The 16,124-nt window shown below is 45.0% G+C and overlaps 1 long non-coding RNA gene across 1 annotated transcript in view; it reads right to left on the bottom strand.

The window, feature by feature from the left end:
* LOC106148812 overlaps positions 1-12,305 on the bottom strand; it is a 25,960-nt gene extending 13,655 nt beyond the window's left edge. Inside the window, exons 1-2 of the long non-coding RNA XR_001234504.1 lie at positions 12,189-12,305; positions 6,402-6,527 (exon numbers count right to left, since the gene is read on the bottom strand). This is a non-coding gene — a long non-coding RNA (uncharacterized LOC106148812). The remainder of the gene's footprint in view (positions 1-6,401; positions 6,528-12,188) is intronic.
* Positions 12,306-16,124: the final 3,819 nt, after the last annotated feature.

Raw genomic sequence — 16,124 nt, 5'->3', positions numbered from 1 at the left:
CCTGGCCTTGAACTCACTTTGTAGCCCAGGCTGGCCTCAAACTTGCAGCGATCCTCCTGCCTCAGCCTATGGAGTGCTGGGATTACAGACATGGCCACCACACTTGGCCTAACTACACCTATTTCTTTTTTGTTTTTTTTTTCTGGTACCAGGAATTGAACTCACGACCTTATGCTTGCCAGGCAGGCGCTGTGCCGCTGAGCCCACTTCTCTAACTCTCTGAGCACAAGTCCAGCGTCTAAAAGGGGAACAACTACCAGTATGTTTCTATCCTTCCTCCTACTACTGGCTGGTGCACACTGGAAGATTCGCACAGCATGGCTGAATCTTAGCAAGTTTTTCGCTGCAATGATCACTGGCTCTTGTGTAGTTTTCTGGATGATATCAAAGGGGTTCTAGGGCAGCTTTTTCTTCAGTGCCTTTTCACACAGGGCCCACCTTTCTGCCCAGTGCATGTGCAGGAACAGAAGGTCCCTGGGTGATATTTTGAGGAACATTATAGGGACCTACCCTGCCCACATCTGTCCAGGCATTTGAATATCCCCTTCTCAGTAACTGCTCATCTAAATATCAGAGAGTTGTTCCCCAGTGTGTCCAGGCCTCCTACACCACTAGGGCCCTAACAGCTGGTTCCCAGGACTCTGAGGTCAGCACCTGTCACCATTCAGCCCTTGGTCACCTCCTTGGAGGCAGGTCCGCTGTCTCTCTTCTCACTAACACCTACCTTCTGCTCAGGGTTTACTCCTCAGTGATCTTTGCTTATCTTTTATTTCCTATGAAAACTTGAATCCATCATAAATCATATCATGTTCTTAACTATTAACACAGTCAATAATATTTGTTTATAAGCAGTCTGTACTGTGTCAGGCGTTGTCCTATGTATGGAGAATCCAGTGATGAATAAGATAAACGAGTATCTGCTCATGGTACCTACATTCCAACGGGGGACAAATAAAACAGAATGACTGAATAAGCCAGTAAATAAACAAGATACTTTCAGATAATGACATGTACTTCAATTATGAAATACAACGACCAAAGGCCCAGAAGTGGTGTTTGTTTAGATAGTATTATTGTAGGTCCCTTTGAAAATGTGATGTTGTTTGCAGGTCTGATGATGGAAAGAACCAAGCCAGGCAGAGGGTGGTTTCAGGTTGAGAGAGACACCACGATAGATTGGTAACACTGTAAGTTCACGATCGCCAACCTGGGATACGTCTTTAGAACATTCCAGCCATCCTCATATGTGTCTAGTCAGGTTCCATCATCTGCACTGTGCATTAGATATTCCAAAACTTTGCATTCTTTCTTTCAGTTAGGATTGAACCCAAAGCCTTCGCACTGAGCTACATGCCCACCATGTTCTCTCTCTCTCTCTCTGAACAAGGGGTGGTGTTGTAGAAAAAAATAGTTGTGGTATATAAAATTATTCTTCATATATAGAAAGACAAAAAGCCATCTTCAAAATGATAAAAAAAAATCTTAATTTTGTTGTTGTACTGGGGATTAACCCTAAAGCCTTGGGCATCCCAGGCAGTTGCTCTGCCACTGACCTATAAAAGGTATATTTCCTTTTTTTAAAAACTAGGAAGTCAGATATGGTGGCAAATGCATGTCATCACATTCACCTGGGAGGTTGAAGCTGGAGGACATGTGAATCCTAGGGCTCGAAGCCAGCCTGGGCAACAAAGTGAGACTCTGTCTCAAGAAGAGAAAAGTTAGTTGGGGAGATGGCTCAGTGGCAGAGTGTGTGCTTGCACACCCAAGGCCCTGGATTCAATCCCTAGCAACATATACACACACAAACACATAAACACATAAACAAAAAGATAAGTAAACTAGAAGGGCTGTAAGTATATTGTATATACTACAATATTAATATTAGTTATATAGGAAGAAAAACTGTATAAAACAGTTTGTGCTTGCATGCATATCTGTATTTATTTCCACAAATCCTACACTGTGCTGGAAGCTAGAGAGGTAGTGATGAATAGATGGGGTGACTTTGAACATGCTTGAACCAGATGAAAAAACAGAAAATCTGAGCAAATAAGTAAAAGCTATGCAGGAGAACCAAATGGAAATTTTACAACTCAAAATATCACAACCAAAATGAAAAACTCAGTGGATGGTTTAACAGCTGAATAGAGAGGCAGAGGAAAGAATCAGTGAACCAAAAGAAAAATAGGTGGTAAGCAATTGAAACAACAGATAGAAAACAAGCCGAACAAGGAAAGTGAGTAAGACCTCAGAGACCTATGGAAAATACCAAAGATCTCTGACGTCAGAGTCCCGGGAAAGAAAAAGGGAGGCTTTTCTTCAAAAAGATTTGAACAAAGAGTCATGGAGTCTCCCCCAGCATGGCAAAGAATATGACCTACAGCAAAAATCTCAGAGAATCCAAAACGGGATAAACCCAAATAAGTCTGTACAAAGGTCAAAGTCCTAAAAGTTAAAGACAAAGGAAAAAGTTCTACAGCAACAACAGAGAAATAACACTTTACCTCTAATGGATAAACAATTGTGAATGCCAGATTTCTCATCAGAAACCTTGGGGGCCTCAGCATTTCTTAAGTGTTAATCAAAAGGGTTGTGAAGCTGGAATTCTATATCCAATGAACACATCCTTAAAGAATGAAGAGAAAATCAAGAGATACCCACATGAAAGGTACTATAGCTTGGATCAAATGTCCCCCAAAGCCTGTGTGTCAAGGGCTGTGTGCCAGTCTGGCACTACTGGAATGGGATGGATCCTTTAAAAGGTGGGGGTCCAGTGAGGGCACATTCTGAAAGGGATTGTGGGACCCCAGCTTTTCCTCTTCCTCCTATCTTTTGAGTTCCAGCCATGAGGTGACAGCCTTCTCTGTGACATCCATCCATCATCACATACAGTGCCACCATATACTCAAAGTAACAGAGCCGTCAGTTTGTGGATTGAACCCTACCTAATGGTGAGTTGGAATAAACTTTTCCTCTTTTTAAGTTGATTATCTTAGCTATTTTGCTATAGTAACCAAGAGCTGGCTTAATAAAAAGAAAAATTTTTACTAGCAGAACTGTTGAAAAAGAATGGCAAAGAAATTTCATTTAGCAGAAAGGAAGCGATAAATAAGAAACCTTAAGAAAGAAGGTTATATTAAAGAAAGAAGAAAAAAATAATAAAATATGGGTAAATACAATAGATTTCCCTCTTTTTCTGAAATTTTCTAAGTTGTCTTTAATAGTTGAAGCAAAATTGGTAGTAATGTCTGATATGTTCCAGTGTATATAGAGGAAATAGGACAATTTTCTAATAATGGGAGAAGTTAAAGGGAAGTTACAGTAGGAAATTTGTACACTTCACTAAAACTCGCAAAATGTTAACAGTAGTAGATTGTGACTAGCTGTATCTTATAAAAGGATAATGCAAGACTTATTTTTGTAGTGAAGGGGGATAGTTCCATACTTTTATTCCAGTGATGGCGACATGAATCGACAGGTGGTGAAATGATATAGTACCACAGACACACACAGACAGTCTCAGTATTAATTTCCTTGTTTTGATATTGTACTATAGTTACAAAAGATGTAGCCATTGTATTAGAGGTTTTGTTTGGTTGGTTTTGAGACAAGAGTTTCACTATGTAGTTCAGGCTGACCTAAAACTCACTTTTAAGCCCAGGCTGGCTTCGAACTCACAGTGGTCCTCTGGGACCACAGCCTCTGTGAGGAGCTGGGGTGTGTTCTTTCCAGGATGGTGCTGCAGCGGGAGGCCTGCACTACCTCCCCAATCTCCTGGGTATGCAGGGTGCTACAAGGCATCTCACTTATAAGAAGTCACAGCCAACAAAATCAAGGACTTTCTCCTCATTTTTGTTTTCTTTTCTTTTGCAACTCTTTGCAAAAGTAGAAATTGCATACAACTGCTGCATACCTACAGGGCACCCTCTGTCGCTTTTCCTCTCATTGGAGTGCTGTGAAGAGGTTGCTGTTTCTGGGCAGGAGGGGCTGAAGAGTCACAAGGTGTCTGACTCCAGAGGCTGCGTCCTTAACTTCTTCCCTGAGGCCTTTAGTGCAAGACAATGCCAGCATTTGTCCCCAGGGCGAGTGAGTCCCCTTCCTCGCCTGTACACAACTGGCACTTTCTTGGGGTCGCAGGGTACGATTAAGAGAACTCTGTGATATGTTATACCATCTTTCTGCCAGATACAAGCTGAAGTCCCAGTGGTTTGCATTGGTTGTCAAAGCAGAGATGAACAGTCTGAGTCACAGAGTAATTTATTTTGAATTTGGCTTCTGCACCCATTGCTAAGTCATTTCAAAAGTGGGCCACAGGCGTGGGAATGGCCCGAGTGACATCATGATTCGCAACGCAATCCCGCCCCGGGAGGCTGAGCCCTGGATTCAGAACTAGTGCTTGCCTCCTGTCCCTCACCCGTGCGCAGTGCGCACTGCTGTCTGCTCTGTGGTTTTGTCTGCTCCCCAAGCAGCTGCCTGACGCACTCTCGTCTTTCAGGTGGAGCCACCAACTTTCCGCTCCGGGCTCCAGGGTTAAGACAAGGACTGTCCTCCCAAGTCATGCCAGAGCTTTCATTTTCTTTTCTTCCCTTTCGGCATCAGTGTTTTTAATGGAAACCTGATTCACTTGTCACCAAAAAAAAAAAAAAAAAAACACAAGAGAGTGCTGCATCAGAGATGAACAAAACCTGTCTACTGGGATCCTGTTTCGGGGTGATCACCCTTGTGTTGAAAAGAAATCTGCCAAAAGAGGCCAGAAAGACAACTCCTCCTGAGGGGTCGGATGGAGCTTCTCTGAGACCCCAAGGAACATCTAGAATAAATGATGTCCTGAAGTGCAAGAGTCTATATCATGTCAGTCTTGTGAGGTTCACAAGAAATGTGCACAATTTAGTGTCAGCAAATGCAGTGTATTAAGATTTGAAGATTTGGAGTACCATCCTGCTCCTTGTTTTTGGAGATGGGTTTCCCCACTTGCTACCTGATGGTCAAACTGTAAGATGGGAAGGAATATAGGAATTCTTACTTAATAGATCTTAGAGTGAGAGTTAAATGAAGTAAGGAGCATAAATTAGACACCCTGATACACAGAAAGTATAGTGAGATGGTTAATGGCAAGGACTCTGGACCTAATTATTTAGATAAAAAAATCTGTTCTGCTATAAACTGGCTTGGTGAATGAGGGAGTTATCTGACCATCAAGGACTCGTTTCCTCGTCCCTCAGGGGTTGGAAATGGCAACAGCAGCGTCTCCTCACGGGCCGTGCGGGTCGTCGTGGGTTAGCACGTGGGAAGCACCGGGAGCCACCTTGGTACGCGATGCTCTTTGGGTTCCTCCCATTGTCACGGTGCACGCATAAGTGATCTTGGGGATCTATTATGAGGGCACAGCGTCCTTTTTGTATAATTCTGAATCCAGTCTTTGCCCTTTAACCTCACAGGCTGGCATTTTAGGAGGGAGCCTATAGATGGCCTTACACCTGGTCATCTTTGCCACAGCATAGAATAAGCATATGGCTACTTTGTCTGAGCTCAGGAAGAAAAAGGTGAATAATATCTACTGAGCATCTACTATATGTTTACACTCCAGATACGTTACATGTATACACTCATTTCAACCCTCATAATAATCCTGAAGATAAGTGTACCTTAAGTGAGAATAAAGGTTCTGAGAAATATTAACGTATTCCAAGACACAAAGCAGAGAGCTGCGACATCAGGATCAGAAGACAGATTTGCCTGACTCGAAAACCCAGATCTTCCCCGACCCTCTGACTATGAGATAGCTTTTCATTGCTGTTAAAATCAACTTAAAAGGAGGACATCCAGGAATGGTGGTGCACGCCTCTGATCCCAGCACACAGGAGGCTGAGGCAGGAAGATCGCTTCAAGTTTAAGGCCAGCCTGGACTACATAGGGAGTTCAAGACCAGCCTAAACTACATAGTGACATCTCATTTAAAAAAACCAACAAAACAAAGCCAGTTCATTGTAGCTCATGGCTTCAGAGGTTTCAGTCCATGGCCACTGGCCCTGTTACCCTGGGCCTGTGGCAACATAGTCCATCATGGCAGGAGTGAGCACAGGAAGCTGCTCACCTCTTGCTGGCACCTCTTGGAAGCAAAAAAAAAAAAGAGAGAGAGAGAGAAGAATGAACTGGGATCCCAATACTCCCTCCAAAGGTGGTGCGCCAGTGACCTAACTTCCGCCAGCCCTCATCTCCTAAAGGTTCCACCACCTCCTGACAGCCCCATAGGCTGGTGCCAGACCTTCCACACACAGGTCTTTGGAAGACATTCAAGAGCCGCACTGCAGCCCCTTGCCTTGGGAAGGAATCCAGACTGAAGGCATCAGCCACCTGCTCAGCAGTACCCAGACTGACATTACCAGGAGGCAAGCTCTTACCTTCTGCATAGGTTTAAAGATGCAGACACTCTGCTGATAGAAATTCCCACTGAAGTGTAAGTCTCTGACATAAGATCATTTCCTGATATCAGATTTGGTTGTGGCCGGAACAAAAGGGCACTGGTCCTGGAAAGAGAATTCCAGATCAATTTGAGGTCACCACTTAACTACTTCCCTAGGCAATTTTATTTGCCCTAGAAAACTCTAATTTTTAATGTCTGCCCCTTCTAGGGTTCCCATACATTTAGTAGAAGCATGTCCCTTGCAATGTTTAGGACTTAATAAAATTACTAGGATATTATTCATCTCTTTAAACTGAAATTCAGATTTAAGTGGGCATTCTGTATTTTACCTGGCAACCCCAGCTCCTTGACCTGAAAGTTTCCTACTGGGTATGTCACAGGTCGAAGGGGACAATGGTGCCAGGTGTCGCCTGACGTCAGAAAAGTGAGCCCAGTGTCTGCTGACCCTAGACACTTACCGTCACCTTTGAGCTGCACTCCAGATTTTCTGGACTGAACTTCCCAACAGTATTTTTCACAGGTTCCCAAAGGACCAGCAGACTAAGGGAGTGGCTGCCAGTTCTGAGAGCAGGAATGACAGGGTGGTGAGGAAGGCAGACGGGATGATCTTCCCCCTGTGCTTTTGATCTGTGTGTTTGCTTCCACAACAAACGACCGTGAATTCAATGGGATAAAACAATACCTGTTTACTAACTCCAGCTTCTGTAGGTTATATGTCCAGCTGAGTTTACTTCAGTACTTTACTTAGGGTCACCCAGCCTTGGCCCTGGGGGACAATGTACTTCCATTGTCATTCAAATTTTGGCATAATTTAGTTTTCTCTCGTGTAGTTGTTGGACTGATGTCCCTGTGTCTTTGCTGGTTATTGGCTACCGGTCATTTCTAGCTTCTGGAGGCCATAACTTCATGGGCCTGTGTCCTGTCCATCCTCAGAGCCAACAACAGTGCAGTAGATCTTTCTCTAGGTTTGACCCCACCACACTTCCCTTGGCTGCTCCCTCTGGCAGCCTCTGCTTTCCTCTTATGCTAAGCGCTCCTGAGATTACACTGCACCCACCCAGCTAGTCCCGGATACTCTTCATTTTAAGGTCAGTTGATTAATACGTTAAATTACATGTGCAGCATCCACTCTGTACATAACGTTGTATAGGCACAGGTCTAACAGCGGAGGCACAGGTGATGGGCTGGAAATCCTGTCTACAGGACGCACAGGCTTTGGAAGCTGAGCTTCACCCTGAATGGTCAGGGTTGGACCACTTGCCAAAGCAGAATAGCGACTCTCATCATATCAGCAGCTATAACTCTTCACATCCACTCTCATGCAGTGTGAGATAATCAAAGTAGAACCGAAAGAACTTTGTTTTGGTCCCAGCTCCATACCCACCAATCCAAGTGAACAGCTGACAAGTCACTTAGTCTCTTGGCTGCTTTATCTGTTAAATGCACTGTGCTAGGTGAGGAGTCTGGCTCCTGGCCAAACACCTATGCGATCTCCCCCCGCTCCAGGTCCTGCCACAGGCCCTGATGAAGGCTTCCTGTCCTCCCTACCCCAGACCTGGTGCCCAGCCAGCACAGTCAAGGGCTCAGGCCCTGCCGGCCAAGGCTCTTACACACGTCTGCATGCCCAGCCCAGGGACCTCCACTGGAGGTCTTCTTCCTAGATCAGCAAGGCCTTTCTCAAGTGACCAGGGGAGCCCTGGAAGACCCCTTTTCCACCCTGACTTAGTCTCTAGTACTTTTCTGCTCTTAGTCCTCCCCCTGACTCCCTGTCCTCCTTGGCCCAGGTGCTCCCAGGCCATAAAGCTGTCAGAGCATTTTGCTCAGAGTCCCAGGCAGTGGCCAGTCCCCGCCGTGTGCTGGTCTGTGCTGACACAGTTGACTTCACTCAGTGCCATTGCAAGGGGCCCGTGCTTTCTCAGTGCAGTTCATGAGAAAAGCCTCCGGTTACTTCCATTTTGTCCCACTGACTGCTCCCACACCCCGCAGATCTGCTCTCTGCAGCCTGCAGAGCTCCCCACAAACCGCGTCCTCACAGTATTGTGAGGTGCAGGGCTCATTCATTCATGCATTTATTTATTCAGCAGCCATGAAGGGAGAAAGACAAGCCAGACCTGTCCCATCACTGAAAGGAAGCTGCATGCCAGTCGAGGCATGTGACCTGTTCCCAGTGGTGTGGGGTGATTCATTCTCTGTCTGGTACTAATTGAAAGCCTAACTTCCGTCTTGAGAGCACACATAATCCTCACAAGGAAACGAGATACATTTAATGATTTTTTTTGTTTTTTTACAGATAAGTAAACCAAGGTTCAGAAAATAAAAATTTTTGAGTAAATATTTTAGGAACACCTGCCCCCCCAATAAGTGACAGATCAGAGTTTGAACTCAAAACTTCTGATTTAAATTCAGCGTTGTGTCTCTTTCATCCCAGCTAAAGGTAACTGCTGACAGGCACACAGGGGGAAGGACAGTCACCTGGGGTTAGATGCCGCACCGCCTCAGGGCTTTGACAAAGTGAAGGGCCGTGTCTAACGATCACCACTCCGGTAATCACCACACTTTAAACTCTCACGACTTTAATAAAGACTGTTTAAAGTTCTTAGGCTGTTGTGCAAAGAGCTGGCTTCTCTCTGAGAGGAAAAGTTCCCTGTTGCTCCTGTCACAGCCTCATTTAGAAGCAGTTCCCTGAGCTATGTGCTAATGGCACCCATGCTCATACCCACGGACCAAAAGCCTCTCCAAGAGTTTTTGGAAAGTCTGCATAAAGCTTTCTAAACACAACGCTCTTAAACATGCTGGTGCTGTATTGCGTTTGCAGCCGCCACCGTCCGCAGTCGCTCTCTAACGCCAGGGCCGCCCCTCGCTCGCAGAGCTCCAGCCAAAGGAGAAGAGGGTAAGGAGGCCCGTGTACCGTGGCTCGTACCAAGCAGACTGCCCGTAAATCCACCGGTGGTGCAGTGCCCAGGAAACAACTGGCTGCAAAAGCCGCTCATAAGAGTGCGCCCTCTGCTGGAGGGGTGAACGATAAGAAACCTCATCGTTACAGGCCTGGGACTGTGGCTCTCCGTGAAATCAGACGTTATCAGAAGTCACTGAACTTCTGATCCTCAAGTTCCCTTTCCAGCGTCTGGTTCGAGAAATTGCTCAGGAGTTCAAAACAGATCTGCGCTTCCAGAGCGCAGCTCTCAGTGCTTTGCAGAAGACAAGTGAGGCCTAGCTGGTTGGTCTGTTTGAAGACACCAACCTGTGTGCCATCCATGCCAAACATGTAACAATTATGCCAAAATATATCCAGCTGCATGGCGTGTATGTGGAGAGCGTGCTTAAGAGCCCACTAAGTGGGAAACATTTCATTCTCGAAAATTTTTTCTCTGCCAGTTATTGGTAGATCTGAGTGTTAGATTTTTTTTCATGGGGTCAAATGTACCCAAGTACAGGATTGCAGGTGGGAAACAGGGCACAGAAATCAGGTATTGGCAGTTTTTCCATTTTCATTTGTGTGTGAATTTTTAATATGCGTGCAGGGATGTGAAGCATTAATGCACGTCAAAATGTTTCAGTGAACAAGTTTCAGCACTTCAACTTTATAACAGTTATAAATAAAAATCTGGGCTGGGGATTTAGCTCTGCGGCAATGCGCCTGCCTGGCAAGTGCAAGGTCGTGAGTTCGGTTCCCGGTACCGGAGGGGGGGAAAAAAAAAAAAATCTGTTAGATTTTTCTGGACAATGCCAGCATCTGGATTTTTTAAAAAACAAGTAAATTTCTTATTGACAGCAACTAAATGGTGTTTGTAGCATTTTTATCATACAGTGGATTGCATCCAGTCACTGTACTTTTCTGACTAAGTTGTCTTACATGCTAGTACATGTTTTTAATGTTGTCTGTCTTTCTGTGCTGATCCTGTTAAGTTTGCTATTAAAATACATTAAACTGTTAAAAAAAATGCTGGTGCTTTATCAGTGATGCATGTACACCCATGTTTATAGCAGCATAGTTTGTAATAGTTAAATCAGGGAAACAGCTCAGATGCACATCAGCGGAATGGATAAAGAAAATGTGATTTTTACATTCAGTGGAGTACTACTCTGCCATGAAGAAGGATAAACTTGGATCACTTGTGGGAAAATGGATGCACCTCAAGACCACAATCTTATGTGAGATAAATTGAATACATGTGTTTAAGTATTGCATTCTTTCTCCTGTGTGAGAGACCCACAGGGTAAACACGGAGCATACTGGAGGAGAGATATCGGGAAACAGGAAGAACACGTTCACTGGAAAGGGGAACAGGGAAGGGAGGGGAAGGAAGGACGGAAAAGGAAAGAAAGAATGAAATGAAAAAATGGAAACAAAGCTTCTGTGAATGGGGAGGGGAAGAAGAGTTGAAGGGAAAGGAGGGGAGTAGGAAAAAAAGAATTAAGGTATGTTAAGTGCAGCTGTACATTCCCTATGACGAATGTGATCATTTATACAACAAATATGTAGTAATAAAAAATTAAGTTAAAAAAATTTTAAAATCCTGGTATTTTAATGAGGCCATTTAAGGATCAGAGTCCTATCTGAACATCAGGAAGTCTGCTTTTCCATCTCACAGGCTGGAAGGGAAAAACCCAGCGTGGGTGTCTGCAGAATACCGGGTGACAGTAAAGGGTGCAGTGAAGGATGGCGCTGCCAGCTGAGCAAAGGGAGCATGATGTAAGCGTCCCTTCTCCGCGACCTTCCCCTCCGCCTCCAGGAGGGTGAAGGTATTGGCAAACATCTGAGCTAAGTGCTCTGGCCTGGTGCTCTGGAGCTGGGTCCTGACAGAGACAAGCACCCGAGAGGCCAGTCCTGGCATGAGCCCAGCCCCAGCTGGCTTCTTACTTGTTTGCTGAGTCTGCCTAACTTCCACATCCTTCTTCCTTTCAAGGGTCCTCATGAAAAAACCAGCAATCCTTGTAGACCCGGAGCCCCCTGCCCGTGGGCTTTGCATCTGCCCTCCTGAAAGATTCTGTTGCCACAAAACTTTCCCTGCCAAATGACAAAGCTTCAAAGTGCAAACAAGAAGACTGAATTTTATCGCTCCAGATTGGGTGGTAGCCAAATCAGAACCTCACTCACTTCCAACCTTCCCAGTTATTAAGCAGACTAAGGTAAATCTGAGTTTTTATGTAATATCTTGGGATAGCTGAAAAAGCCTAAAGAGCTACAAGGTCTCATGAAGCATCTTCTACCTACTGAGTAGTAATAGCATTAACTGGTGAATCCCTATTCATTTGTACCTCTTCTCTTAGTAAATATCTACTGAGCACCTACTGCACATATAGGTGGACATCCATCTGGGTATAGAGACAATCTCAGCCCTTCCAGAAAGCAAGAAGTAAAAGTTGTCCTGGTGGTGCTTCATCTCGGTTCTAAGCAATACGTCACAAATACACCACACTACCTGTTTAATAAGCCGGTGAGGCTGACTGGTGCCGAGCACAGCTGGCTGCCCTCATACTGTTTAGTCATCTGAGTGCCGGGCCAGCGCAAGGCCCCCCCACTGGGCTTAATGTACTTAGAACTTTGGCATCTGCCAAAGGCCAACGGAGTTCATTTCAAGACGGCTAGTGGGCACTTCAGGGCTTTAAGTGCGGTCATGTTTAATTTATGAGATTCAGAGCAGACTCTGAAATGGTTAGCGCTCGAGCCTTTACAGGCTGGCCTGGGAATTTGGGAGCTGAGGCATTTGGGGAGGGACTGGAGGAGCCCAGCCTCGGCTGGGGCAGGAAAGTGATGACTCACCCCAAGCCTTTTAGGTGGGGCAGGAAGCAGCTGATTCTTTCTTGCTCTTCGGGCGGGGCCTGCGCTGTCCTGTGAGACAGGTTGCATTAGGATTCTGGCAGGAGTTAAAACTGGCAGCTCTTTCTTCTTGGATTTTTCCTAGGAATCTGGGAAAAGAGTTGAGCAATAAAATGAGCCCAAGGAGATAAGACAGGGAGAAAATGAGGAGCTCGGCCAGGACATCTCCGAGAAGGCCAGCAAATCCAAATAAGGAAGTTTCTTAGGGAGATAAGTAGAACTGCGGCCTGCATCTGTATGGATTTGGAAGGTGAATTTGGTTTGGAGCTCAGACTGAAGCCAGCCTTAAGAAAAGCAAGCTCTCCCGGCCTTAAGCAATAGCCCTCGAATCCTTATCCCTCCTCCCCTGTAGCTATCACTTCTTCTTCTGGTACAGATAAGATTGGCAGCTATGTCCTGGAACAGAGTTTCTGTCATATTGTTCCCTCAGGACTCATAAGGCTCTGTCTCTGTCAAGGCTAAGTTGTTTATTGCCTTTAATTGCTTTGAGAGTCTTGCTCTGCAACCTTGGAAGAAATGAGAGTCTTTCTTCTGTACCCGCACCTGCCCCTTCCCCAGCCCCCTCAGCAAAATGTATAAAAACTGGAGCCTTTCCTTCAGGGCTTGCTCAGCCATTTTGGACCTCATAAGGTCGAACCGAGCAGGTGTGCACCTCAACCCAAGAAGCCCTTCCGTTTCCCTATCAGTCTCCTTGATCTCTTGGACTCTGCAACAAGACCGGAGAGAAACCTCTGAAGTTGTTGTCTTCCAGGAACGGCCAGCAGACTGCAGAGGCCCTTTTGCCTGGCCTGGCACCAGCGAGTTGGACTTTGGCTCAGTCCTTTTGACTTCAGCTTGTCTGCATTCTTTGTGTCTCAGAATCCTCAAGTGCAAAATAGGGTTAATGATAGAAGACCCCACACGGTTGTGAGGGTTGGTGAGTCAAAACCTATGAAACCCCTAGAACGATGTGTGGCTCAGAGTAAGGACTTAAGAAATGTTTAACTACTATTACAGTGTAGGAGGGAATCAAGAAGAAGGTAAAGAGATTGAATCCAGGGACTTGTGCTCTACCATTGAGCTGCACCCCTAGCCCACCAGATCAGAGCTTCTTAAATGTGAATGGCACACAAATCACCTGGGGACCCTGGGTACACCTGAGGATCTTAGCAAAGAGCAGACTGACTTGGCAAGTCTGGGACAGCCAGGGCTCTGTGTTTTTCACACACTCCCTGGTGGTGGCCTCACAGACACTGAGTCCCAAGGATGTGGCCAGCACAGCCTGCAGACCTTGTGGTGAGGACACAGTACTCACTCACAGTAAGCACTTTGCTTATGGAGGCTTTGGCTCGAGCTGGAGGGTGATGTTTAAATTTGCATGTGCCGAGTGCCTACCTGATTGCATGGCATAGCTCTGCATGCCTACTCAGGAGCTCAGAGTCATAATTCTGATCCTTGTTAGAGTCATCAAACTATGTTCAAGACCACACTTGTCTTAGGAAACCATGAGAATGAAACCGAAAAAGTGTATACAACTCTAACAAAACCATCTACACACCCAGAAAATACGCTCAGCATATGTGCTCTGGTCCTGTAAATGCCAGTAAAATAATCTCCTTGTGGATAAACTTCCTGGCAGAATGATCTGACCAAGTTCCTTCTCTCACCTCTGGGTTAGAGTTAGAGCCACAGCTCATAGTCTGTGTATCAGTAAAGAAAAAATAAAAAGAAAATATTAAAGTAACATTATGACAAACACGGCTCATTTCATTTCTAAATGGTTTTCCTTGCAGGCCTTCAGTGCATGTCCTTGATAGGCTGACGCTTCATAAAAATAGGCATTCTTTTAAAAAGGGAAGCCGAAAGCTGGGCATGGGGAGGTAGGCCAAGCCCCGCAGTCTGGGAGGCTGAGGCAAAAGGGTTGAAACTTTGAGGCCAGGCTGGGAAACTTAGTGACTGCAAGATCTTGTCTCAAAAATAAAAGAGGGTAGAAATTGGATTGGGATCCAGTCTCCAATACCAGGGAAGGAAAAAAAAAAGGCAAGGGGCTTTGCTGTACTCTATTGAGCAGAGATGAGAAGAACTTGAAGAATTTGATAAATAGCAAGTTTTCTGAGACTGGAAATTATAAAACTTTTTAGCTGTCCTCAGGTGTTGCAAATAGTGTTCAGTTCACACCAGGGCTCTCAATGTGATGGACATGTCAAGCATCCCGGATAAATGGCGAGAAACCTTAGCTCGTATCGGTAACAGACGCATGAGCCTGATCCAGAATGCAGAGCTGGACTCTGAACAGATGCCTGGTACCTGAGCAGGATAGCAGCCCTGTGTTTCACTATCTCTTGCTGAGAAAAGTGCCATGCTGTCTCCTGCTCTCGATGCTCTAGGTATGTAAACAGTCAGTTTCAGTTGTCAGTTTCAGCCACTGTCCTGATTTTATGAATAGCTGCATTTTTAAGCACTTTGCATTTTTAGCATGTGAGTATTTGAAACCATAAGATAATAATTTACACATAGGTACTAAGTAAAGAGCTATTATACTAGTTGTGAGAAATGTGCACCACAGTGAAGAAAATCTAATTGAATTTAATAACCATTAAGGCTTTACTACTCACTTGTTATTTCATAATAGTTGAAATTATTTCCATGTCATCATTGTTTTTTTCAAATATCAGAGGAACGAGATACAATGAGCGATTATCCAGTGCATACCCCCATGCCATGCTGCAAGGTGTGTGTGTCAAAAAGAGCATGTGTTGAACACGACTGATTCGATTTTTGTTCAAAAACAAAACTGGGTTTCCTGCCATAATGAATAGTGAAAGAAGCCTTAGGAAAAAGGGCGGTCTGTCTTACGCTGGCTCTACACAGCACCTCCTAAAGCTGTGTCTTCGCATTTTGGGTTCCATTCTAACAGACTCAAAAGCATGTTGTTGGGGTAAGAGGTGAAGGAGGAAAAAGAAGCAGATAAATAGCCAAGTATTTCCTGAGAAATATGAGAACTGAATAAGAAACAGGATGTAAACTTAATAAATAATGAAATGAAGAGAATAAAAAAGATAATTGTCATTCAGATATATTTTTAAATTCACTGCTATAAATTAGTTGCCTCCCATTGACATGATAGATTTTGAAATATACAACAGCAGGACTATAAAGATATGAAAACACATTGGTCCTTAAATTGCTCAAGCTTGAGAAACGAGAGCTAGCAGTGTGATTGTCTACACGGCTACCCGGACTTGAAATGTTAAAAATTCTCGTGGACAATTATTGTCCTTATTTTGCAAACACCTAGATTGCTGCTTTCGATGAAGCTGCTGTACAGAACTTGTCTCCAGGGTCCTTGACACAGAGCTTCTGTTGAGAACCCTGGGGTCGGGAAGCGCAAGCGTGGTTGGGGACGCTCGTAGTTGAGAAGACAGAATACTTCTAACTCCACTGAATACTTTTCGTCAGGAGTCGCAGGTTAGGTCCCAAATAACAACACCCCCCTGAGCCCAGCCGCAGAAGGGTCCCCGCCTCCTTGTGCCCAAGGCTACGAGCTGTTCTGGGCACAGCCTGCTGCCCCGCCGCTCCCTTCCTGGGGGTGTTTGTCCCAATGCACTCTGCCGCCCAGGGCAGGAGTGTTAATTGCAGCTCTCTAGCACATCTCTTTGCAGTGTGACCAAAGAGAAAGAAAAATGCACTACATCTTAGATTTAGTCATTGACTAATGAGAGGAAATAATGGAATTGGATTAATCAGGACTTTTTTGGCTGGAGTGACAGATCCCCAATTTAAAACCAGATAACGCAAAAACAAGACATTAGTCAAGGGTACTAGCATGTCTTATAGAGCCCGATGCAAGACGTGAGGCTGGGTCTCAGGAAGGAATGGATCCAGGGTTTCAGATCCTTC

Source organism: Chinchilla lanigera, unplaced genomic scaffold (assembly GCF_000276665.1).
Source record: "Chinchilla lanigera isolate Chin_1 unplaced genomic scaffold, ChiLan1.0 scaffold00028, whole genome shotgun sequence".
Taxonomy (NCBI): Eukaryota; Metazoa; Chordata; class Mammalia; order Rodentia; family Chinchillidae; genus Chinchilla; species Chinchilla lanigera.
This window is presented reverse-complemented; position numbering and strand designations above follow the sequence as displayed.